At 41.8% G+C, this 25,248-nt stretch overlaps 1 long non-coding RNA gene across 1 annotated transcript; it reads left to right on the plus strand.

The window, feature by feature from the left end:
• Positions 1 to 15,417: 15,417 nt before the first annotated feature.
• Gm31993 lies at positions 15,418 to 24,240 on the plus strand. Its single transcript, XR_375007.1, has 3 exons — positions 15,418 to 15,660; positions 22,431 to 22,578; positions 24,106 to 24,240. It is a non-coding gene; the product is annotated as a predicted gene, 31993 (long non-coding RNA).
• Positions 24,241 to 25,248: the final 1,008 nt, after the last annotated feature.

Below are 25,248 nucleotides of genomic sequence, written 5' to 3' on the forward strand. Positions count from 1 at the left end.
GAAGTCTTTCCACATACCAAGGCACTTGGTGACCTTCCAAACAGTGTCTGAGGAAGTTACTAGTTGGTAAAATGATACTTTTCAGTGTCTATGCCTAACTGGGGTTGCGGGTGACTGTTTCAGTAGTCTGTGGCCTAACTATGTGGGCATGTTACTGTTTTGACTTGTTGGTTCACAGTTACCATAAACAAACAAATAAAAAAACAAACAAAAAGCCCCAAACAGAAAAGGTTATTTTAACTGTTCCAGCACTTGGCAAAGAGTAAAGTTAAACATTATTCCAGAGAGTTTTTACTTGCAGATCTGGGATCATTCTGGGTCTTGATTAAGAAAGATTGAAAGCCATTCACTGAATATGTGAAGCAAATGACTTTGGGAGACTAACCAATCCACAGGGCCAACCCTAAGACATTCAGACTAGATTAACCAATCCACAGGGCCAACCCTAAGACATTCAGACTAGAATCTTACATATGGAGGCAGGCAGTTAATTATTCTTTGGACCATGGGAATCTCTTAGCAACACTACCATGTGATTAATATGCATTAACAAAAGCTGACAGTGGAGGAAGGGTTCTAGAGTGGTCTTTCTCTGTCCGGTGATGGGAAATAGATCTTGCTCCTTTGAGCTGAGCCAGTAAGCAGCATCTTTAGGAGGTAGCAACTCACCAGAGTGTCTTTCTAATAAAATCCTTCTGAGGTGGAAGAGCCAATGACAGAGAAGTCGACACATCAACTGGGAGGCTACAGGTAGAATTAGAGACCTCGCAACTGTGCTCTAGGACTGAGTCCTGGAGAATGACACACACATTACACCTGGAACTTTAATAGCCTTAAATTTTCTGCTATTGGAACTATAATATGCTCATTTTTTTGGTTTGTCATTGGCAAATCCAAACAAAGAAATTCCTGCTTAGAAGAAGAGAATGTTCCTCTTTCCAGCATTTCACAAGTATTAACTAAAACGAGTTCTGGCTATGATAGCACAGGCCTTTATCTCACAATTCCTCTGAAGAAACCTGATAATGAACGGACTACATAAAGGATTTCTTCTATTAACTTTCCCCAAAAAAAGTATTCAGAGAGACGCACTGCAGTAGGCTTTGTTAGTAGACATCCCATAGTTATGTTCCAGCACAGCTTCTAGTTTATCTCTAATAGGCCCTCAAATACTCCTACAAATCTTGTTATCCTAGATGATGTGCTCTCAAACTTTGGGGAACAACTTCCATTAGTAGAGGAGCTATATATACCTCCTCCTACTTGAATCTAGACCAAACTTGTTGACTTACATATAGTCCAGAGAATACAGCAGAAGCAATGCTGGGAATTGGAAGGACAGGTCAGGAAAGGCTGAGCTATTTCTCCTATTTCTTATGGGATGTTTTTTCTTGGAGAGCCACTTCTATCAGTAGGATGGTGTCAGAAAGGCCATGTGGAAGTGTGCCCCTCAACTTACACAAGCCCTGGGTGACATCTTTCCACTACAGGAACCATATGGGATGTACAAACTTGCACAAATACAGAGAAGGCCAAGACTGACTTCAATTATATGAGAAAATGCAGAAAAGCCCATCCCACATTCTAGCCCATAAAGCTGTGAGCAGACATAAGTGGTTATCTTAAGCTGCTATGTTTTATGATAATGTGTTACAGCACTGTTGAGGCGAAACAAGGTCATTGTGATTAATGAGAAAACACTAGCAGGAACAACCAATTTCACTTTAAAAACCAACTCTGCCAAACTGAACTCTGAGGACAAAGTTTTATCTGCATCAGCCCTTCCTATGCTCAGAGTACACGCCATAGAAGGTACCAAAAGTGTAAGTGAATAGTGTCTGTAAAAAAATTGCAAAGCATTTATTGCCTTTATAATGTCAAATAAATTGTCAGTAGTAATGAAAATCAGATAAATGTGATTTCACCAAGGTCCCTTGATTTGCTGTAGGTGACATTTTCTAGTTAAAGCTAAAATCAAATGCATTAATGATTGCTATTTCTAATTACAGAGACAGCAGAAGAATGTATGCAAGTTTGTCTTAGTCTGTTTGGCATCACCATGGCAGAACTCCTGAGAGTAGGTTTTTCTTAAAGAGGTTGGTTTGACTCATGGTATTTGCATCCTCTTGAGAGCCTTCTGGTCGCAACCAAAGCTAGTGGAGAAATGAGAAAAGCAACCATGTGTAGAAAGGATGGACTAACTTCATAACAACAGCTCATTCCCACCAGAACTAACTTAATGAGACCAGCATGAATCATGGCCATGGCAGGTGCCACAGCACCTTTGTATCTTGCACTGGGCTTCATATTTTCAAGGTTTTGCCACTTCAACACTGCCACGCTGGGGTCAGGATGAGATCTGAACACAGAGAGTTTTGATATTCACGCCATAGTAAAAAGTAGGAACAATACTTGCTTATCAAATCCACTGCCCTGGGATATATTTACCTTCTGTTTTAAGCTATAGTCGGTAGTTTAGTTTTCAACAGATTCCCCTTGTTGAGGTTTAAGGGCCATTAAATTATTCCTCTTACAAGCCATGTAGAGGAAAACATATACATGGACACAGTAAAAATTGGAGCCCATATTTGCAAAGAGGTTCCAGGAAGTTTACAAAATGAAACAAAGGGTCAAGCAGCACATTTAGAAACTCATAGAGCACTTGAAAGAACAAAGAATGATGTTTCCAGAAGCACAGAATGGCGTCTTGGCCACCATTGTGTAAGGACATGGTCCTGAAGTGACTAGGAGTTAAGAGGGAAACAGAAGCATCTCAGAGTATGATGAATCTAGCAAGTTCACCCCAGGAATTAAATCCTTGGATAATCTGCATGTATGCAGAGCAGACAATGTCTCAGCACTGGACTTGATGCAGAAATACAAAGGGCATTTACAATGACTGGAAAACAACTAGTGATTGCCCAAAGAAGACATTTAGGGAATGGGAGTAGGGGTTAAAGAGGCAGGGAGGACATATTACTCGATGTGCTATGATATCCCTGTTGGTGCCTATGTATTTTGCTCCTGGTGAGGAGTCTGTAACTATGCTCGGAAGGGCTCAGTGATACAGCATGGAATTCTCTTCTCTAATGTGACCTCATCTAAACCCCTCCACTGTTTCAGCCCTTCCTCCCACGAGGATACTCCAGATCCTCCTGCTGCTATTGTCCCTCTGCCTTCTGGCTGATTGGAAGATGGGAAAGATGAAGTATGGCAACCATTGTCAACTACACATACAGAATTGAATCTGACAGTGGAGGTGGATGTCGCTTCCTTCCCATGCCATCTCTCACTAAAGATTTCCCTCCTCAGAAGATCTATCTATGGGGTGCCAAAGTGAGACACCCCCCCTTTCATCCCACGAGTTAGTCCTTGGGACCTCTTCTCATTTGGCTAAGGAAAGAGAACCACAGTCTCTTTCCCACATCCTCCAGGAAGAAGTGACTTTCCATCTTTAAATTCATCTTGGATACTGATAATATTAGTCCTAATATCTCTAGAAAACTCCATTAACATTCTTATGTGTGCTGTAATAGAGAAGCAAACCCTGGGAAGAGTCTGGCAGCTTCTTGGATTCAATGTATTTTCTTTCCCTCTGTTTTCCCCCCATTCAAAGACAATGGTAAATATTTTTTTGCTACCTTCTCACACATATATCTGTTTCTTTATGGGCCACATTGGCTTCCCTTTCCAGATAGTGGCCTTCATAAAGGCAGGCATGTGTCTTACCATCCTTAAAAAGTACACACATATTTCAGTGAGCAAATCCAATTGGAGAGTGGAATTTCACTTCCCCTGACGTCTGTACTGCCAGCATGGTTTTTATGATGTAAGTTCTAGACACAAAGAATTGCACAAGCGCTCCTGAACTTGCTGAAATGTGAACTGAGAGAAACTGTGTTTAGGAAATTGAAGAGCAGGCTGTGTGGCCCAGACAGAAGCACAAAGGGAAACTTTGATCTCTCTAAGGCCTAGGTGTCTGAATGAAAAGGTTTGCTTCCTTCGTCATGTGTCCAGCCAGATATATCTCCATTAAAAACTGATTATAAATGTTAATGTATGTCAAGATCCAAGATAGATTTTTTTCAAAGATCTATGATTCATATGTTAAAAATCTATAAAATTTAATGGGTGTTTTAAGAAGTCTTTTTAAAAGTTTACTATTGGATTCTTTTAAACTAATGACCTTACAGACACACACACACACACACACACACACACACACACACATGTAAAGCATATATATGACATACATAATATATACACACTAAGAATTAGTGAGAAACTTAATGATGTTCTTTGCAGGATTGGCACTGAGGGAAGCATAGTGCAAGGTCTCCAGAATAGACTCAGCTGTCAAAGGCAACCATCCTGACTTCTTTTTTTTTAAATTAGGTATTTTCCTCATTTACATTTCCCAATGCTATCCCAAAAGTCCCCCATACCCACCCACCCCCATTCTTCTACCCACCCACTCCCCCTTTTTGGCCCTGGCATTCCCCTGTACTGGGGCATATAAAGTTTGCAAGTCCAATTGTCCTCTCTTTCCAGTGATGGCCTACTAGGCCATCATTTGATACATATGCAGCTAGAGTCAAGAGCTCCGGGGCACTGGTTAGTTCATATTGTTGTTCCACCTATAGGATTGCAGATCCCTTTAGCTCTTTGGGTACTTTCTCTAGCTCCTCCATTGGGGGCCCTGTGATCCATCCAATAGCTGACTGTGAGCATCCACTTCTGTGTTTGCTAGGCCCCGGCATAGTCTCACAAGAGACAGCTATATCTGGGTCCTTTCAGCAAAATCTTGCTAGTGTATGCAATGGTGTCAGCGTTTGGAAGCTGATTATGGGATGTATCCCTGGATATGGCAATCACAAGATGGTCCATCCTTTCGTCACAGCTCCAAATTTTGTCTCTGTATCTCCTTCCATGGGTGTTTGTTCCCAATTCTAAGAAGGGGCAAAGTGTACACACTTTGGTCTTCGTTCTTCTTGAGTTTCATGCGTTTAGCAAATTGTATCTTATATCTTGGGTATCCTAAGCTTCTGGGCTAATATCCACTTATCAGTGAGTACATGTTGTGTAAGTTCCTTTGTGATTGGGTTACCTCACTCAGGATAATGCCCTCCAGGTCCATCCATTTGCCTAGGAATTTCATAAATTCATTTTTTTTGATAGCTGAGTAGTACTCCATTGTGTAAATGTACCACATTTTCTGTATCCATTCCTCTGTTGAGGGGCATCTGGGTTCTTTCCAGCTTCTGGCTATTATAAATAAGGCTGCTATGAACATAGTGGAGCATGTGTCCTTCATACCGGTTGGAACATCTTCTGGATATATGCCCAGAAGAGGTATTGCTGGATCCTCTGGTAGTACTATGTCCAATTTTCTAAGGAACTGCCAGACTGATTTCCAGAGTGGTTGTACAAGCTTGCAATCTAATACCCAATATATATAAAGAACTGAAGAGGGTGGACTCCAGAAAAATCAAATAACCCCATTTAAAAATGGGGCTCAGAATTGAACAAAGAATTCTCACCTGAGGAATACCGAATGGCACAGAAGCACCTGAAAAAATGTTCAACATCCTTAATCATCAGGGAAATGCAAATCAAAACAACCCTGAGATTCCACCTCACACCAGTCAGAATGGCTAAAATCAAAAATTCAGGTGACAGCAGATGCTGGCGAGGATGTGGAGAAAGAGGAACGGACACAGTATTCTTACCAGTTGTCTGAACTGAAAAGACTGGGGATTAATAAGGATTAGAGTGGGAAGCCCAAGCTGCCAGGTGTGTGCATTAAAAAGGCAGCTTGTTAGGAATGGGGGGGGGGGCGACACTGATACAAAAATAATATATCTCATCTCCCGGTAAACTCACCTGGCTGCAAAGCTGGTCAGACTGATTAGATACACCCATGGGTGCTGGAATTGGCTAGGGGTCAGTAATACTGATTTCCTGTTGGGGAGCTCGCAGGAAGACTAGAAGATTACAGATGGAGAGTGTCTCTAATCTCACTCCCAGACTTGATCTACTTACTCCCCTTGCAGTACATACTCAAGGGGTGTTTTATCTTCTCTTTCATATCCTTTGTTGCTACTGTAGTCTTGAAATTCTGGTTTAACCATGTGGTTCATTGTTTTTAACTCTAGTTGCTCAGTTCCATGATAGCAAGACCTAGCACTGTTGTTCCAGTCTGTCCTTATGCATATCAGGAGGGAGGAAACTACATTGCCCACTGAACAAACTTGACCTATGAGCTAAGGATAGCTTTACATACTTGAAAAGCCTCAAAACAAAAATGGTGTTCATAAACTTGAAATCACTTAAAATTACAACTTTGATGTTCATACAGAAACTTTTATTGGCATGCCTTCTTTTAGACTAGAGTATCAATGTTAAATAATTACTTTAGTTGGAGGCCTTGTATGCCACAAAGTCTAAAATATTTATTATCATTTACATAAAAGGTGTGGTAGTCACAGATATAGGCAGCACAGTTTCTATCAACGTTGGACTATCAGAGAAAGTTTTCTTAAACTTCTGGCTGAAACCTAATGATTAAAGTGATTTTGATCCTCTACACGAAGAAATGTGAAAACAACTACTCTCTGTTTTCTATAAGGATAAGTGTTATAAATACAGAAACTTCTCATGTCCCCATAATGAGACAGTTACTGAATACAGATGTATTACTGTTAAGATGGTTAAAACGTAGGCTAGGCTTAGCTGGACTATGAACTTAGGATTCATACAGAGCTGCATTCAAATTCAGGTTCTGTCATCATAGACTTTTCCTCATAAATTATACCATGGTTAATGCAGAACCTCCAGTTTATCAGACTGCAAAGATAGAGTGTTGGTGGTGCTAAGCCACCAGTGACACATCTATGTAACACGTCCTTCTCCTTGTAAGGCTCAGGGACCATGGTAGAAGACGATGTTAAATGATGGTAAAAGCCAGGGATCAAAGAGGACAGGAGCTCACCAGTGTTTTCTTGATACCACAGAACCACTGTAGTCATGAAGTCACTGTTGACATGAGCTGAGCTTGCCTGCATAAGACCTGTGCAAGATCAAGCCAATTATCCTTGTAGCATGGAGGGGTGAGAGGCTCACAAGCCCTGCCCCCGCCAGCAAAGAAGCTAAGGACATTAGATGGGGAGTGTCTGAGAGAGTCACTCTTCTCGAAGGAGTGATCCCTGGCAAGTTGGCACTCCAGTGTTTCCCATACCCATGAATATGGAGGCAGCAGAAACTTGGTCTTGGTGAGTTCTGTTTTTAAACAGAGAGCACACAAAGTGGGTCGGGAGAGGATGGACTTGGCTGGAGCTAGGGTAGTAGCTGGGATGAAGAAGATGAAAATACAACCTATTAATATAGGAAAGTCTCAAAGAATTAATAAACACTGTATATTAAAATAATAACAGCAAAATCCATCCAGAGGTGTCATTTTAGGCAAAAGTTTCTGAATCATGACTAATCTTTTAGTAAAATGGTGCTAAAATTATCTTCCTTATAGGATGTTATGGGTGTTGATTGGGATATGACAGGCATCTTTAGAGAGTACCTCCACACTTGAGTATTAGTTCTATAACTGCTGTTCTCTAACTCAAACACTTTCTGTGTCGTCCTTTCCTACCTTCTCTCTGTAACTAACTGGACAATGCATGGACAGTCGATGCAAAGTCCACCTCAGGCAAACTAAATTTCCCCCTGAAATATTATAGAATATGAAATAGAAGTTCTAGTTAGTCAAGCCAAGATATGTATACTGGAGAGTTTTCTTTTAATTATAATAAAGGTAGAAAAAAATTCCAGGAGGAGCAGAGTGAAGACACCACAAGACATTAATATAGGAAGGACAAATAGCCTCTGGTGACATGGAAGCCCTGCTGAATATGGTCTGCACAGCAGCCACCATCCCTAGTTCATGGGTTTTGTCTGCCATTTTAAGGCCTGCCCACTGTCCAAGCTTATCTTAGATGTGGTTCCAAGCTTCTGACACCTTTCAGGTCCCCAGAAATCCCCATCCCTTCAGGTGTGAAAGTTCCCTTATTCTGCTATTTGTTCTATGCATTTGCTACATGATACAGCCCCTTTATTAAGAATATTCTAGCTTTACTCAGAGATAGTTGGTCCCCATTGTATAAAATCCAAATTTGGGGATGTTCTCATCTTGTAAGTGACAGGCATTTTGTTGCCAGACACATACTGGGCAAGTGATACAGACTGACAGCAGTCCCTTGAGTGAGCACCTTGTACCTGAGTTCATCTCACAGCAGTGAAGAAATAGCATTGCACAACTTAGGGTTGTATAAGGAGCATGCGAGGAAGAAGCCTGAGATAATATGAGATGTCAGAGAAACAGTCTGGCAGTCTGGAGCAATTGCTAATGCTGTTCCTGTTTCTCTGTTACATGCTTACGGTGCAGCCTGTCTACCTCATGTCTGTGGCTAAGAGGGATAGACACATACTGTCTTAGTTAGGGTTTACTGCTGTGAACAGACACCATGACCAAGGCAAGTCTTATAAAAAAACAACATTTAATTGGGTCTAGCTTACAGGTTCAGAGGTTCCATCCATTATCATCAAGGTGAGAGCATGGCAGCATCCAGGCTGACATGGCGCAGGCAGAGCTGAGAGTTCTACGTCTTCATCCAAAGGCTGCTACTGGAAGACTGACTTCCAGGCAACTTCGGTGAGGATCTTATGCCCACACCCACAGTGACACACCTACTCCAACCAGGTCACACCTATTCCAACAAGGCCACACCTCCAAATGGTGCCACTCCCTGGTCCAAGAATATACAAACCATCACACATACAGATCTATCTTTAAAGAACTTGATCTAATGAACTTCTGTCTTTCCACATAAGTATGCTCAACTGAAACAATATACAAAGACCCATAGTGTAATTCTTTAACTATGTGATGGTTATTATGTTAAAAAAATATTTATTGGCACTATGCTGTGGAAGTCAATACTGACAGTGTGGTGTTTGTAGATACATATCACAGTGTGTGGCCATATCTTGACATGATGCCTGGTATTGACTTCAGAATAATCCCACCATGAGCTTAATAATATGCTGAGATTTAAATCAGATGGATGAACACTGTGGGTATACATACATTCAAGAAGCCTATGGAAATCCCAGCCTTGTAAAGGAACTGATGTCACCATGTTAGGAGACTCAAACAACGAAATTCATATCTACCATTACAGATGCTAAGGGTAAATGTTTTCTTAAAGAAATAGATAAATCAGACTTAGCAAGTTTCTGATCATTATTGAGTCTGGGTTATGGTTAGGTGGGAGCTATGGTACTGTTCTTTCTGCTGAAATTGACAGAAGAAAAAAAATAAGATTAATTTTAGAGGTTCGACTTAAATGTATCAATTTATTTAGGTAAAGATTTTAAAAAAATAAAACCAGAGAGTTATAAACACTTAATAAAAACCTTAGAATGTTGTCTTCTTTGAAACTAAAAGAAATGTGTCTTTTGTATGATGGGCTGTATCAGAGAGAGAGAAATGCACTAAATGACATTTTAAAAGGTTTGTTTAAATGTGTGTGTGTTTGTGTGTGTGTGTGTGTGTGTGTGTGTGTGTGTTCATGTGAGCACACATACCTGTGCACGTGCAAGCATCTGTATAGAGGGGGTGCCACCTGTGTGCAGGTAAACTCAAAGGCCAGAAGAGGGTGTCTAGAGCTGGAATTATAGGTGCTCATATCGTTCTGAGCCACCCCATTGGGTGCTAGGAACAGAGTGAACTAGGGTCCTCTGGAAGAACAACAAGCAAGCACTCTAAACCACTGAATTAACTATCTCCCCCAGTCTACCAAGTAACTATGTCCCCCATTTCAGGATTCCTTCCCCCTAAAAAATAGATACAGATTTGTTATCCTGTATTAGAAATTGAAGCTTTACTCCCTCAAAAAGGGGGGGGGGGGTGAAGTATGATTCAAAAAAAATATTTGGAAAACTATCAATAGTTCATAAGTGAAGAAACTGTTATTTCCCTCTCCCTGACTGGACAGCAAAGTCTGAGTATAGACTCGGCACTGGAGAAATTGGAGAAATGGGAAATCACCTTGGATGGACCTCAGGTATCACAAACAGCCCAAGGTCAAACAGCCCAAGGTCAAGGATGCCTCCCCTCCAGGATCTTCTTAAAGAGCCGAATGGGAAACCAGGAGAATTTAGAGAGCTCTGAGGAAACCAGAATTCGAAAAAAAAAAAAAAAAAAAAAAAAAAAAAGTACGTAGCTTGTAAAAAGGGCCAAAGGAACAAACTGGGAAAGAACAAACACTAAGTTGCACGGAACAGGAGTGGATCTAAAAAGCGTATTTTCCCCGGGATAGCATGAGCCCAGGGCACAAAACCACACCCCCTTTTTCAAGTACAACAGGAAGAAATAATTAACTACAGACTACTCTGCTGGTGCAACTCTGCAATCAGCTAAAGACTGTCAGAGCTGACCAGTTCAAGGTATTGGAGGAAGGAGATAGCCAAGCATATTTATCAACGTGAGTTTATCCGTTAGCTTTTGGTAGCTCTGGCTCGGGAAGGCACAACGATTGTGTTTGCTGTCATCACTTTACCCTTTAGCTCTGCGGCCAGTTTAAAGCCACGAACTGTCTGTTCCGGATCATTTTTATCTGAACAGTGACAAGCAGTTTGAGGATTTGCTTGTCAGCTGTATTGGAAAGCTGCAAGCTGCCTGCTTGAGAGTCTGCCTCCACTGCTTGCCCCTTCCGCAAATCCTTGTGAACCTCAGCATACTGGCTCACTTTCCAAATAGCATGCCGATGACAATGGACTATTTGGTGCTTTCTACCCTCATGTCCTTTTGTGGTCATTAAATCAGCCTCTGGATATCCTGGCCCTTAGCTGGTCTCCACGTCCAAACAACCCTTTGTCGGTCCTGTATTAACTCAGTCGTATTGCAAACGGGCTGGGACTTACATAGCTTGATTGCACAAATAAAGACACCTGTATGTCTGGTCTTCCCAGTCCTCGGCTGGGGACAGCATGAGGTAGCACAGATTTGAGGCCAGAAGGACGAGGTACATGAAAGAGGTAGAAAATGAATCTCCTGGAAACTCCTAGTTTTCTCCACTTAGTAAGGACTGCTGGAGAAAGAGGCAGCCTTGGGACCTTGTGAGCAGATAGGTGGGGGTGGGGCAGGAGGAGACCCTGCCTCCTGGGTGCTTTTACTGCACCCACCCATGGCTGCAGCCTCAAACTCCAAACTCCTTTCAGGCTGGAAAAAAAAAAAAGAACTTGTGCTTGAAGCAATGGTGATTCCTGGGCACTTAGATACTAAAAATATATCCTAAAGAAAGGGCAAGGCAGAACTGATACACTACGACTTCTCCATAGATTCATCCAGTCATAACAAAACAAAACAAAACAAAACAAAAAACAAACAAACAAACAAAAGCCAAGTAGGTCGGTGCCCACTTCACTATATGGTAGGAAATTCATCCTGAATGAAGCACAAACAAAATAACCTCGGCCTCTTGGCACATGAACATAACCACATACCATTGATAAGAGCGAGTATAAGATAAACACTTATTTGGGGGTTCTCTGGGGCTTTCCAAGGGTTTTTAAGACTAGCCAAGTCACTGCTGTTTTCATCTTGGAAGGTGTCATGCACTATCAGAGCTCTGACTAGAGCACCCGAAAGTACAGCATAGCCTTGATAAGCACTGAATAAAAAAAGCTGAACCCTCTGATTGTTCTGTTAGCATACAAAGTGTCCATGACCTTCACTTTGAGAGGCAGTAGCCTAGCTTCTCCCAAACCCTCTAGCAACACATCAAAAGAGGATAAAAGCTGAGGCTACAGTTCATCCACAGAGGCACTCACTTAAAGTGCACAAGACCTTGAATAGAATCTCGGATGCAGACAGTATAGTGGAGGGAAACTCAGAGAATAAGAAAATTAGCACCATAAACAAAACAAAATAAAAACATTAACACAAAGTAACTGTGCATAGAGAGAAATAGTAATTTTGTTCAGCCCTTGCCTTCTTTGAAGAGTCCCTGATGCTTTTTGTAGAAAGAAGAACTATATTGGCCCTCTGACAGTGATGAGCAAAGGGAGATTTCCCTGCAGGAGACTGCCAGCCAAATTTTAGGCTGTTGTCTGCCTGCTTAAGACAGAAACTATCCCCTCCTGCCTCCCATGATCTAATCCTTTAAGCCTTCTGCTGGCACAAGAACAATGTTAAGATCTGGGTTCAGGCCCTTTGGTTTTCCTAATCCATGGGAATTTGAAGATGATGAATTGGTGGAGTGCCCAAAAGTTTCGACCATGTAATTGGAGCCCAAGAGGGAAATAATTAGGAGAGAGCTATGTAACTCCATCAACTCTTCCGGAAGCCTCAGAATTATGTAATTCCCTTGCTGTAGCTTCCCTCCTCTGCATGCCCCATTTTTGCCACAGAACAAGAACAAAAACAAGACAAAACAACAAGCAGGAACAATTGGCCTAAATAACGGGTCGTTTGCATTTGATGCAAGAGGTCTGATGGGGAAAGAATTTAAGCTGATGAAACAAAAAGAGGCCAGGTTTCCCTGGCCAATCCTACCCTTGGCTGTCCCTACTCAAGACAGCTGACCACTGTGCCACCAGGAACACCTGACCTATTCCTTCTAAGATGGGTGGGACTGGGTAACAAGGCAGTCCTTGTTTGTGGTAGCATGGCTTCTAGATGGAAAGTCCAAGGGTAGAGCTTACTTCCTTGCATTTCTGCTTTAACTGTTAGTATAAATAGGTATCCATTAAGAGAATGAACAACACATATTTCCTTGCATTTCTGCTGTAGCTGTCAGAATAAATAGATATCTATTGAGAGAATGGACTTCTATGGGTTGCTGGAGAAGTGGGTGTTTTAGGAAGACCTCAGAAAATCAATTCCTATCTCCTTAGTTGTCAGAAGCAGTGAGCCAAATTTATACCATGATAGTGAGAAGAAGAGACTCTGAAGAACTGGTTAAGGGGCCAGTGAAATAATGGCTGTACTCGGACAAGGACAGGGGTTGGGAGTGGAGCTAAGTGGTGGAACAGTGCACACACACACACTCACAACAACTCTTCCTATAGCTAGCCCATGCTTGTGAAAGAAAGAAAACTAAATCTAAGACTTCAAAGCCCTAGCCAGAAAGTTCATTCAAGGTCCATGACTCATGCGGCTTGCTAGTTAGGAGGGCTTTTTGGGCTTAGAACAAAGAACAAAGGCTATAAAGTCATCCCAGGAACCAACTAGCCATAAAGATAGGGAAGACATACAAGAATTTCCAAACTGGCCCGGCGCCTCCCTATCTCCCACCCTTCTGACCTAAGTTAAATGTTAACCAGATGCTCTGCTGTTACCTTGATCTGCATGTACAGTCTGCTGATGTTTAAATGAGCCAGTCATGTGAAACCGTACCAATTCCTCCCCCAGCTCCAGACCCTTTTCTATTAAAACCCCTAGCTTTCAAGCCTCGTGGTAGAATCCACTGTCTCCTGCGTGAGATACATTTCGACCCGGAGCTCCGCCATTAAACTACCTTGTGTATTTACATCAAGACCATATTTTGTGATTCTTTGGGTGCACCCCGAATCGGGAATTGAGTGGGGGTTTCCCCACTAGGTTCTTTCACTTGTACCCATTTCACGTTCAGCTCTTCCTCTCTTCCTTATGGACTCATTTTTTTTTTTTTACAACAGATTTGATAGAAGCCTATTTGGACACCAAAGGACTAGTAATTGAGAGCCAACCCCAATTTTCAAGGCCTAAGATTTCTAAGGCTAACTGGCCAGTTGTATGCCTATTGAATGCTTGTTCAACTCAAATGGCAAGTTTTTGTAGTGGAATAGACCATGATGGCACAAGTGTGGCTTGTCATTTGTTAACCAGTATCTTGGTAGACTGTCAAGCTATGAAGGGGACAGAGCTAAGCACAGATGAAGCAGGAGCATTGAGAAGAACAGAGACCTGCTATCATGTTCTATTTGTCTATTGACAATTATGGTCTATTGACAATAGCTAAAATATAGAACCAATCTATCAAGGAGTGAATAAAGAAAACGTACGCATGCGTGATGGAAATTATTCAGCCATGAAGAATGAAGTCTTACAAATTGAAGCAAAACAGATCAAAGTAGAGGATACCTTGGTAAGTCAAATAACTCATAAGCCAGACATGGAAGACAAGTGATAGTGTTCTATTTCATATGAAGAAGTTAAAAAAGAATAGTTTTGGCCCAAGTGCAGAAAAGTGATTAGTAGAGATTGGGAAGAAGGGGGAGGCTGGAGGGAGAGAGGTTGGATCTATGTGAATGTGTTAAAATAGCACATACTGAATCCCATGACTATGCACAGTAAAAATGTTAACCAAACACTTCTAAAATCGCATTCATGGTACAATCGTAAGAACTGCTCAGATTTCCCTGTTTCCAGACTCTGGAAATCCCATTTTTAGGGTAATCATGAGGAAAATATTATATCCTTCAGAAAATGCCTTTAGGAAACAATTCTCATAGAGTCTTATTACCACACAGTTCTCTGTTCTTTTCTGTTTTCTCATTCTTCAACATATTTCTCTAATTATTGCTGAACCTAGGTAGCATTTTCCTGGTAGCCATTGTCTTTCCATGTGAGGAAGTGGAGACTTTGCCATCATGTCTTGGAAAAAAATGCACTTTAGAAACTTGGCTTAGGCTCTATGCCCCAGTATAGGGGAATGCCAGGACCAGGAATGGGAGTGGGTGGGTTGGGAGCGGGGAGGGGTTAGGGGATTTTCGGAGGTAACATTTGAAATGTAAATAAAGAAAATATCTAATAAAAAAGAAAAACAAGAAACTTGGTTCAGAAACAGGGCATGCAGCTCACTGGGTATAGGCTTATTTTGCAGAAGGATTTTTTCTAGGTAAGAGAGACACAGAGAGAGAGAGAGAGAGAGAGAGAGAGAGAGAGAGAGACAGAGAGAGAGAGAGACAGAGAGAGACAGAGACAGAGAGACAGAGACAGAGACAGAGACAGAGACAGCTCAGAACCTTCAGTTAGGAGTTATAAGCAGAATTCTGCTACAAGAAGAATTCATCAGAGAGACTGGGATGGGGTGGGGGAGGACTTTGCATTCTTGCATATGGTATATTCTGAGTAATTTAGCAAATTATTCTTAGATTGAAAAACAGAGCCAAGACCCTGGCATATGGGTGGCTCTTAAGAACACCCCTCTGAGGCAGTGTGTATGCGTGGCTTTCTTCCAAGCAGTTGGCCACAGATGTCTGTGTTTGTGGTCTGCTCAGTGGGAGACGCCACTCATGCCACCTGCTAATGCTGCTACTGTATAGACAGACTTCATGGACAGGCTTGATTGAGTGTTCTGATTGGGGAATTTCCTGGAAGGTTTCTGGCAGCACAGGTGGAGACAGCCTCACTTTCAAATTTAATCTATGCACAGGCAGAAATCAGTGAGCGCAGAAGAAAGAATTGAAAGAATTATTACCGAGCATGCAGAGATTCTTGTAACAATGTAACATTGCAGTAGGTGCCAAGAAGCAAGAGTGCCAAAGAGACTTACTTCAGCTCAGATACACTTGTCTTTGGATCTGTGGTACTTGATTTCTGTTTTTGCTTGACCTGGGCTGGTAAGTAGTTTTGGCTGTTATTTCTATATCTCTCATCTGTGCCTCTTTTCCCGTTGACCTCTCTAATACCCAGCCAAACTCAGCAGTGACATCTCAAGGAAATTCTTTACCCTGTCCTAATCCAGATTCACACCATCTTTGTTTTGTTTTGTTTCGTTTTGTTTCGGGGAGGAGGGCTGTTTGGTTTGGTGGTGGTGGTGGTGGTGGTGGTGGTGGTGGTGGTGGTGGTGGTGGTAGTGATAGTGGTTTTTACTGCTGAACAAGAAAGCTCTCAGGGAATTCATCTGGTAGAAGGAACTGCTCTTCACAGTGAAAACACTGTAAAAGAAGAAACCACTGCTCTGAAAACTTTTGTTTCATTGTTTCTTCAATGACCTACTATGCTAAACAAACCATCTCAAAATGTAGTAGGTCAAAATGACAAATGTGTGAGCTCACAATCTATGAATTAACAGCTCTGTTGGCTTAACTGCAATTCTTCTGGTTGCCACTAGATTGATTCAGGCATGCACAGCTTGGTGTTAATTGGCTGGCAGGTCACATCTATGGGGGATGTGACTAGACTAAGATGGTCTCAATTATATAATCTCATGGCTGGTTCATTGTGATGTGGTATGAGATGTTTCTCATTGTATTGAAAGATTACCTCCTTGTTTGTGTGTAGCTTGCTATATAAGAAAATGGGAGTATTTGACCTGCTGAACCCTCACAGAATACTCATACCATTTCCACTGCATTCAAAATACCAGAGAAAGAAGAAAGTTAGACAGACCAGCACAGCATAGTTTAATATCTTGGTTTGAAGTTCTAGAACACCAAGCACCTTCTTGTAATCCAGCCCAGTGCCTTGCTTAAATGTACCATGCACACACAATGCACACACTCTCTAAACAATGAGCAAGCATGCGCAGAACCCCCTTCTTCCCCTAACCTGAATCAAGTTACAAGTACTTCCATCTCTGAATGTTAGTATGAATTTCTCAACCCTAATAACAAACAAATGTGAATGGTTTCTGTTTAAGTATATTACAAACTTACCCTTTTATGAGGAATAGAAGGACTGAGCATATTTAGGAAGATCAGGAAAATTGTGTCCTAAAACTCACTTTTAAGGAAATTCTTCTACTTACCATCTTATGCCTATGCATATTAGGTATACATATAGTTAAAACCAGGTGCATTATGGAAAGTCACATGAATGCATAGGACAGGGGAATATATGACCTAATCTATCAATCAAAATGAAGGACCACCAAAATTGTACACATGTTCTTTCTTCTACTGAATCCCATAAAAGGAAGTGCCAAACAGTAGTCAGGGCCCTTAAGTGATGTCACTCTTGTGGCCACCTGTCAATCTCACCAGTGTATCCCTTTGTAATCTACACTATCACTTTGCTCTGAATTAAGTTTTCTTGCTTCTTTTGCCAATCTGTGAGCCTTTATCTTCAATTGAGACAGGCTGACTCCAAGACAGGCTTCACATTGGCAATTCAGGAGACTAGGCCTAAATCTCTATTTTTAAGTCCAGGCGTGTCCAGGCATGTCAGTTACTGAAAAAAACAAACAAACAAACAAACAAACAAAACAACAACAACAACAAAAACACCCACAGGCCTCAGGCAGCCAGTCAGAAACTGCCCTACCATCACAAGTTGCCCCACCACCTGGCCTGAAGCAAGGGCAATGGGTCAGCAACAGTTTCCAGACTACCTCAGCAACAGTTTCCAGCCAGCCCCCAGTACCCAGTAATGGTTTGGGAATGTCCATAAAGATCAAACCGAAAATAGAGATAATCTACCTCTCCCTGGATTTCCTTTACTATGCCTTAAATTGGACCTGAAAGTTCATGGGGGGTGAGGATAGGGGTGGGGGTGGACCTCCATCTCAGTAGATGGTAGACTCTAACATACTGGACTTCTGCAGAGTAAAATGTTCTTTCCTTTGCATACTATTTGAGTATGGGTTGCCATCCTTTAGTGAATCATGGACCCTTACAAAATTCTTTGAATAAGATGCTAAGAAGGCCATCCAGAGTCCTCCCAACCTGTTATCCATTCCATCTACAAACACCAAACCCGACATTATTGTTGGTGCCAAGATGTGCTTACAGATAGGAGCCTGGCATGGCTGTCCTTTGGAAGGTTCTGCCAGCACCAGACTAAGACAGATGCAGATACTCACAGCCAGCCATTGGACTGAGCCTGGGGACCCCTACGAAAGAGTTAGGCAAAGGACTGAAGGAGCTGAAGGGGATTGCAACCCCATAGAAAGAACAACAGTATCAATTAACTGGACCCCTCAGACCTCCCAGGAACTAAACCACCAACCAAAGAGAACAAATGGGCGGGTCCATGGCTCCCACTACATATGTAGCAGAGGAGTGCCTCATCTGGCATCAGTGGGAGGGGAGGCACTTTGTCCTGTGGAGGCTTGATGCCCCAGCGAAGGGAGATGCTAGAGGGGTGAGTCAGGAGTGGGTGGGTGGGGTCACCCTCTTAGAAGCCAAGGAGAGGTGGAGGGGGGAGGGGAGACCCAGGGAAGGGGATAATAACATTTGAAATGTAAAAAATAAAATAAAATGATTAATTAAAAATTCCAAGAATCTAGAAATACCTAGCCTAAACCCTGACCACTAGTAACAAAAAGCCATGACATAATTAGGAGCTGAGGAAATTGATCTCTTACTGATGGATGAACATAGGGAGGACTACAGTTCTTGGGCTCAGAAACAAGATGTGTGTTGACTAGAAACAAAGAGCCTGGCCACAGAGCAATCCTTTCCCTCAGTCCATGGACTAGTCTTTTGAGCCTCCATGACCCCTTCAATCCTGGGGCTGCTACTGCAACTGAGGCTATAACGTAACCAATGGTCTCTTCCAGACTTTCCTGGTGCCAAACATCGACTGCTCTCCATGACCTCTTCATGCTTTCGAATCCGGCACCATGGGTGTCTCTTACAATTATAAAGTTTGGCTGCCAGCACAAAGTATGGCCTTGTCCACCTACCACAGCTTCAGTGTGCTGACCCTGAGAAAAATTCTCTCAAAGCTTTCACTTCAATAATGCTGGTCTCATCTTAGTCACAGCAGAGTCTTCAGCTCACCTGATCAGTTTGGTCCCAGTACAATTTCACTTTAGCAGTTCTGATTTCTTGTTCGACACAACATATTCTCCAGCTGCCAGAACCACACCTCTTAATTCAAAATGTTAAGTGGCCCCAGTAGAGTCTTTAAAGGACTCTCAAGCTTTGTCACAAGCCAGATCTTGCCCATTTTATTATCAGCAACATTCTTATCAAGAACCCAATGGCTCTTCCAGCCCAAAGTTCAAATTCTACCACAGTCCTCACACAGAACCAAGAGGTCTGCTACAACAATCCCCTTTGTCCTGGTACCAATTTAATCTCCTTTAGTTAGGGATTCTAGTGAGACAATAAAACACTGCAACAAGCAATTTGAGGAAGAAAGGGTTTCTTTTATCTTTCAATGACCCTCAGGTCACAGAGGTGACACAGAGTTTCTGTAGGCAGAAACTGAAGCAGAAGCAAGGGAGGAATGCTGGTGACTAGCTTGCTCCTCATGACTTGTTCAGCTTCCTTCCTTCCTTCCTTCCTTCCTTCCTTCCTTCCTTCCTTCCTTCCCTCCCTCCTCCCTCCCTCCCTCCCTCTCTCCCTCCCTTCCTTCCTTCTTTCTTCCTCCCTCCCTTCCTTCCTTCTTGCTTCCTTCCTTCCTTCCTTCCTTCCTTCCTTCCTTCCTTCCTTCCCTCCCTCCTCCCTCCCTCCCTCCCTCTCTCCCTCCCTTCCTTCCTTCTTTCTTCCTCCCTCCCTTCCTTCCTTCTTTCTTCCTTCCTCCCTTCCTTCCTTCTTTCTTCCTCCCTCCATCCCTTCCTTCCTCCTTCCTCCTTCCTTCCTTCCTTCCTTCCTCTGAATAAATTTTTAGAAAATGTTCAAGATTATCGTATAATCACATAACCTCCTTTTCCCTTCCTTCCTCCAAGCCCTCCTATGTATCCCTTCCTTGCTCTCTTTCAAATGTCTGGCTTTTTTCTTCAATTGCTTGCATATACATTCCTAAACATATTCACAGAACCTGTTCATTCCATATGTTGTCATTTGCACACATACGTTTTCAGGGCTGAGCACTTGGTATTAGATAACCACTTAGTGTGTTCTTCCCAAAAGAAAACTATTTCTCCTGCTCTCTACATTCCTTGATTGCCTGTAATTCTTTGTCTAAGCATCAAGATTTCATGAGTTTTCCTGCTTCCAAGTTAGTATGTTTATCCATGCTGTACTTGTTTAGCTAATATTTATGCAGTCATGTTGTTTATATTTTATGTATGTAGCTTCTGACAATTTCTAAGATATACATTCTCATAGCAAACTTCCTACTCCTCTGGCTCTTGGAATCTTTCTGCTTACTCTTCCACAATGATCCTCAGGTGCAAGAGTTTTGTTGTAGAGGTATCACTTGGGACTAGGCTCCACAACTCTGCATTTTGACTGTTTGTGGTTTTCCCTGTGTCTCACAAAGAGAAGTTTGTTTGACATGGGATGAGAAATATAATATGTGGGTATAGCAATAAATATTTAGAATATAGTTAGGAATTATGTTTAATAAAATGAAGGTTGTAGGTTCTCCTCCAAGACGTCACTAGCTTTGGGTACTTGATTATGTTTCCTAAACTAGGCATGGTTTCCCTCTTGTGAACCAGGTCTTAAGTATAATTAGAGACAAGTATGCCAAAACTACATCCTTGAGGTTTTTGTGCCATGCCACACTGGTCACTGCTGTGGTACATAGGTAACTTAACTGTGTAGGAGTATTGGTTGATTCCCTTCATGGTGCCTTTTGGTACCTTGAAAGGTTGTCCTCAGGGAGGAGACTTTCAGGTCACATCAAGCCCAGGTCCTTTGTGCCCTGAGTTAGAAGTACATGGTGCTGTCAATGAAAGGGACTTGCCTTCCACCTGAATTGCTGCTCTAGTCACAATAGCTAAAAAATGAGGGAAAAATGTCCTCTAGCTGGTGAATAGAGAATGAAATATAGCATATGTATACTTTGGAATATTACTCAACTAAAAATAAAAATGAAATCATGAAAACTGCAGGTAAATGGTTAGACCAAGAAAAGAGCGTATTGAATGAGATGACCTAGACTCAGAAAGTCATGTTATCTCTCATCAGAGGCAGTAACTCCAAAACCTAGAGTCACTGATGAAACTAGGAAAGGGAAAGAGGATGATTGTGGTGGTGGCAGGGGAATCTAATGAGGGAAACTGGAAAACTGGGGGCTCTAATTAAGGAGGAGGAAGCTAACCATAGAATAAGGTAGGAGGATAAAAGTAAGAAGGTCTGATGTCATAGGAGTCATACTATTATCTTTCTAAAAGCGCCTATAATAAATGTAATTTAACGCATAAATATACATATATAATTCGACTTGCTTCCTTATACAACCTAGGACCTCCTGTTCAGGAGTGACAGCACTCACACAAGTAATTAATCATGAAAATGCACACAGGGTTCCCCACATGCCAGTCTTGCAAGGAAATTGTCTTGATTGATGTTCCCTCTTACCAAATGTCTCTAGCTTGTGTCAAGTTCATAAAAAATAAACAAACTAACGAACAACAAAATAAATAAATGAGTGGGTGAATGAATGAATGAGTGGGTGAATGAATGAATGAGTGAATGAATGAATGAATAAATGAATGAATGAGTGAATGAATGAATGGATAAATAATAAATAAATAAATAAATAAATAAATAACCAAGACATTAATATACAAGGCTTATGCAATCAAAATTGCCTATTTTCAGTCTTCTCACCAACAATCCCAGACAACTTGGCTGCACTGCCTTGTGTGGGAATGATTCTGAATGTTGTTTTAGAGAACACTAATATATACAGGATGCTGTTTGTTTCCAGATGAAGCTGGGGCAGCCTGACAGATGCCAAGAGCAATAAAACTGGAGTAGAAGATGATAAAAAAGACAGAGACTTAATTGTAAAATGATGTAAACTTAGTCCAACCATTGTAATAAAAAAGAGGAGGGGGTGGAGCGCAGGCTGGAGATGGGAGATGCTTCCAGGTACGAGCCTCCCTGCCTCTATCTCCTGGATGTCTGTTTGCTCCCATGGGGAAGAGGTGGGCCTTAAGAAGAGAGACAGGGGGAATGGATGGCATAGTCTTACTTTGTGTTGTCTTTAGTTCATTCTTTTCCAGGGCTTGAAGAGTACCAGGTAGATGGGAAAAGGAACTCCATAGAAACACTGGATAGGGGTTTCGACTTAGTCCATTTGGGCTGCTATTTTTTTTTTAATGACAGTAGACTGGATGGTATCTGAAGAGAAATTTATTTTTAGAAATTTTGAGGTCTGAAAGGTAAATCTGCTTCTGGTTCACAGACACTGTCTCTTTACTACAGTGTCACATGGCAGAAGAGTCAAGGACTCTCTGTGACCTCTATCCTAAGGACACATCCCATTCACAATGACCATCATCATGACTTAACCACTTCTCAAAGGCCTCACACAATAGCATCCATTAGTGGGGGCGATTTCAACATTCAGATTTAGCAAGGATGCGCACCTTGAACCCCGGCACTCTGTATACCCATTCTGAACTAGTGAAATAACAATTCTCTGCTGTGTTGCTTGTCCCACCCATATCTCCTCAATGGACCCCCAAGTCCCTTGTGTGGGGTCTTTTCCTGATAACCCCACCAGCTCCCCACCCAAAACAGCTGCTTCTCATTTTTCACAGCCTGCAGGCCTTCTGTGAGCTTGGAGAATGAGCACAGCCCACTTGTAACACAGGCAGGAAGTTGGCAACTTAATGGTCCTAGGAGAAGCAGCCCTCCAGAATTCAGAAACAAGAACAGCTTGGAAAGTCCTCAGTGGCCCAGTGTAAAGTAAGTTCTAAAAAGTAAGGGAATAGAAAACAAATATGCTTTATGCTTTCTGTAACACCACGAAGAGCTTCCAGTAGGGTGACCCTAGTGCCACAGTAAGAGCCAGCTCTTATCCTCCATCTGCATTTTCAGACACTAAATCTAAGTGGAAAAACAGAATCTTCTTGCCAAACTCCATTGTGCTAAGGCAACACACCAAACACATGTTGAAATGAGGAGTGAGAACACCCTTTGGGGTATCTTGGGATGAACACGGGAGGGGGGGTTTCAGGGCTGCAGCCCCATGAGCAGAGAGACAAAGGTTAAAAGCTCCACCCACTGCCGATACTAGGCTCTCATGCACTGGAGTGTTTCATGCTATAAGACAAGAAACTTTGCCATCTGCAGAAACTTGTCATCATAAATATAAAAACTGCAGTGTCTAAAATATGAAAAAGTGACACCCCCCCAAGCCCACAACATGTGATGAACATAAGTGTCAACTCTGCTGGCTCATTGGCTTCAGCTCTGATTCTCGGTTCCTGAGGAGCAGGTGAGCTATTGTTCCTGTTTCTGAGTTCTGCCCAGAAGCCTCATTGCATTCTTTCCCTCATGGAATAGACCTTGAATGGGTCTCTAGCCTTGCACAAAACGGCAGGAAGACCCCAAGTTACTTTCTTAATCATCATGAATAAAGCAGGGCTTTAAAGGGCAGTGGTGGAATCAATTGCTAGCTCTCAAATTTGTTAACAAGGTATAGATGGGCTTCAAACAAAAATCTAAATACTTCAGATTCTACCGTATTTAATCTAAAATTTAGATTAAGGTTAATTTTATGTAGCATGGAATTGTCAATGTTAAGCATATATTTCTTCATTGAGGAAATTGTGTTTCTGAAGCTAGATACATGACTTAGGGGTTAGAAGCACTGACTAATCTTCCAGAGGACCTCTGTTCAATTCCTAGCACCTACATGGTGGCTCACAACTGTATTTAACTCCTGTTTCAAGGGGCAGGATCCCTCTTCTGGACTCCTTCAGCACTGCATGAATATGCTACACAGTTCAAGCAGAACTTCCATACACATAAAGATAAATAAAAATAAGTCTCAAAAATATTATAAAGAAGTTATGAGCAGGGCATGGTGGCACACGCCTTTAATCCCAGCACTCAGGAGGCAGAGGCAGGAGGATTTCAGAGTTTGAGGCCAGCCTGGTCTACAAAGTGAGTTCCAGGACAGCCAGGGCTACACAGAGAAACCCTGTCTCGAAAAACCAAAAAAAGAAAAAAAAAAAAAAAGGAGTTATGAGTTTGTGCTAGATTTTTTTCCATATAATTCTCTGCAACAATTCTAAGATCCCAGGGATTTGAGAAGCAAATCTTTATGGCAGGCTCATAGCCTATAAGTTGGCTGAGGTTTTGGCCATTCTCAGCTAGTCTGGACTGAGCTAGCCCTCAAAGTGTGAGTTGAGTTTGGATTTGATTCTTGGGTTTTTTTGGTTTTTCATTTGTTTGTTTGCTTGTTTGTTTGTTTGTCTTTTGTTCCAGGAAGAAGGATAAAGGAGCTACTCAGTACTCTTCTTATGATAGAGGACAGAAAACAAACATCTAAAGACTACCATGATGCATATTTCAAGTCTCTGTATTAACTGGCTGGATTTAGCCATTTCACAGTGTATGTGAGCATATACATCTCTCTCTCTCTCTCTCTCTCTCTCTATATATATATATATATATATATATATATATATATATATATATATATATAAAACACTATATGTAACCCATATTTAGGTGCATCTTATGGGCCAGTATTACTATACAAATTATATAAGCACAGTGTGTCTGCGTGCAAGCTGTCAATATCAGGGCTACCCTCATTCCATTGCCTAAAGACTGTCCTGATCCCCTCTCTGAGAAATGGCATACCAGTGCCTGGTAAAAGGAGAGGCACTGTACAGTCAAACGGCAAAGGGCACAAACATGTAATTCTATTATTTAGGGGGAGAGGAGAGTTAGAAACCTACCGTAATATAGTTTGTAACAATGTAGATATTCTCCTACCTCAAAGTAACAGAAAGTCACAATGAAGCCTTATGTGCCCACCAAATGGCTGCATCCATCACCTCCCTCCTGATCTTAGTTTCCACTCCTGCATCATTATAAAGCAAATACTGTGTTTTATGAGGGTCTCTTAAGGGATGTAAAAGAAACTATTTTTTACAGGAGACAGAAATGTTTACAAACATATAAAAATGATTTACAAGCACATCAACATTTCATGAAATAGCACAAATGCATATCAACCACACAGAGCCAGTCAACACCGCATGTTGCACATAGATGCTGACTCTGAATAGCCAGCTTTATATTTCTCTTCCTGTCTAGCTACAATAATAAATCACAAACACAGAGAGAGGGGGGGGGAGAGGGAGAGAGAGAGAGAGGTCAATGCCCACTCCTTATCTAGTCCATTGGTCTCAGTGTCAGAAGAGGATGGAGAGGATGGAGTGGAAGAAAGAGAAGAAACTTACAGTAAAAGGAGCTTAAGATGCTTACCATTTTTGGCTTTGTATGTGGACTAGAACTGTCCTGCTTGAGGCCAAAGCTGTTTCCACAAGGAACTTTGCTTTCACGGGTGGAAACACCTTATGATTTCAAAAATAAAAATTAAAAAGGAAGGTGGCACTG

This window comes from Mus musculus, chromosome 2 (genome assembly GCF_000001635.26).
Source record: "Mus musculus strain C57BL/6J chromosome 2, GRCm38.p6 C57BL/6J".
Taxonomy (NCBI): domain Eukaryota; kingdom Metazoa; phylum Chordata; class Mammalia; order Rodentia; family Muridae; genus Mus; species Mus musculus.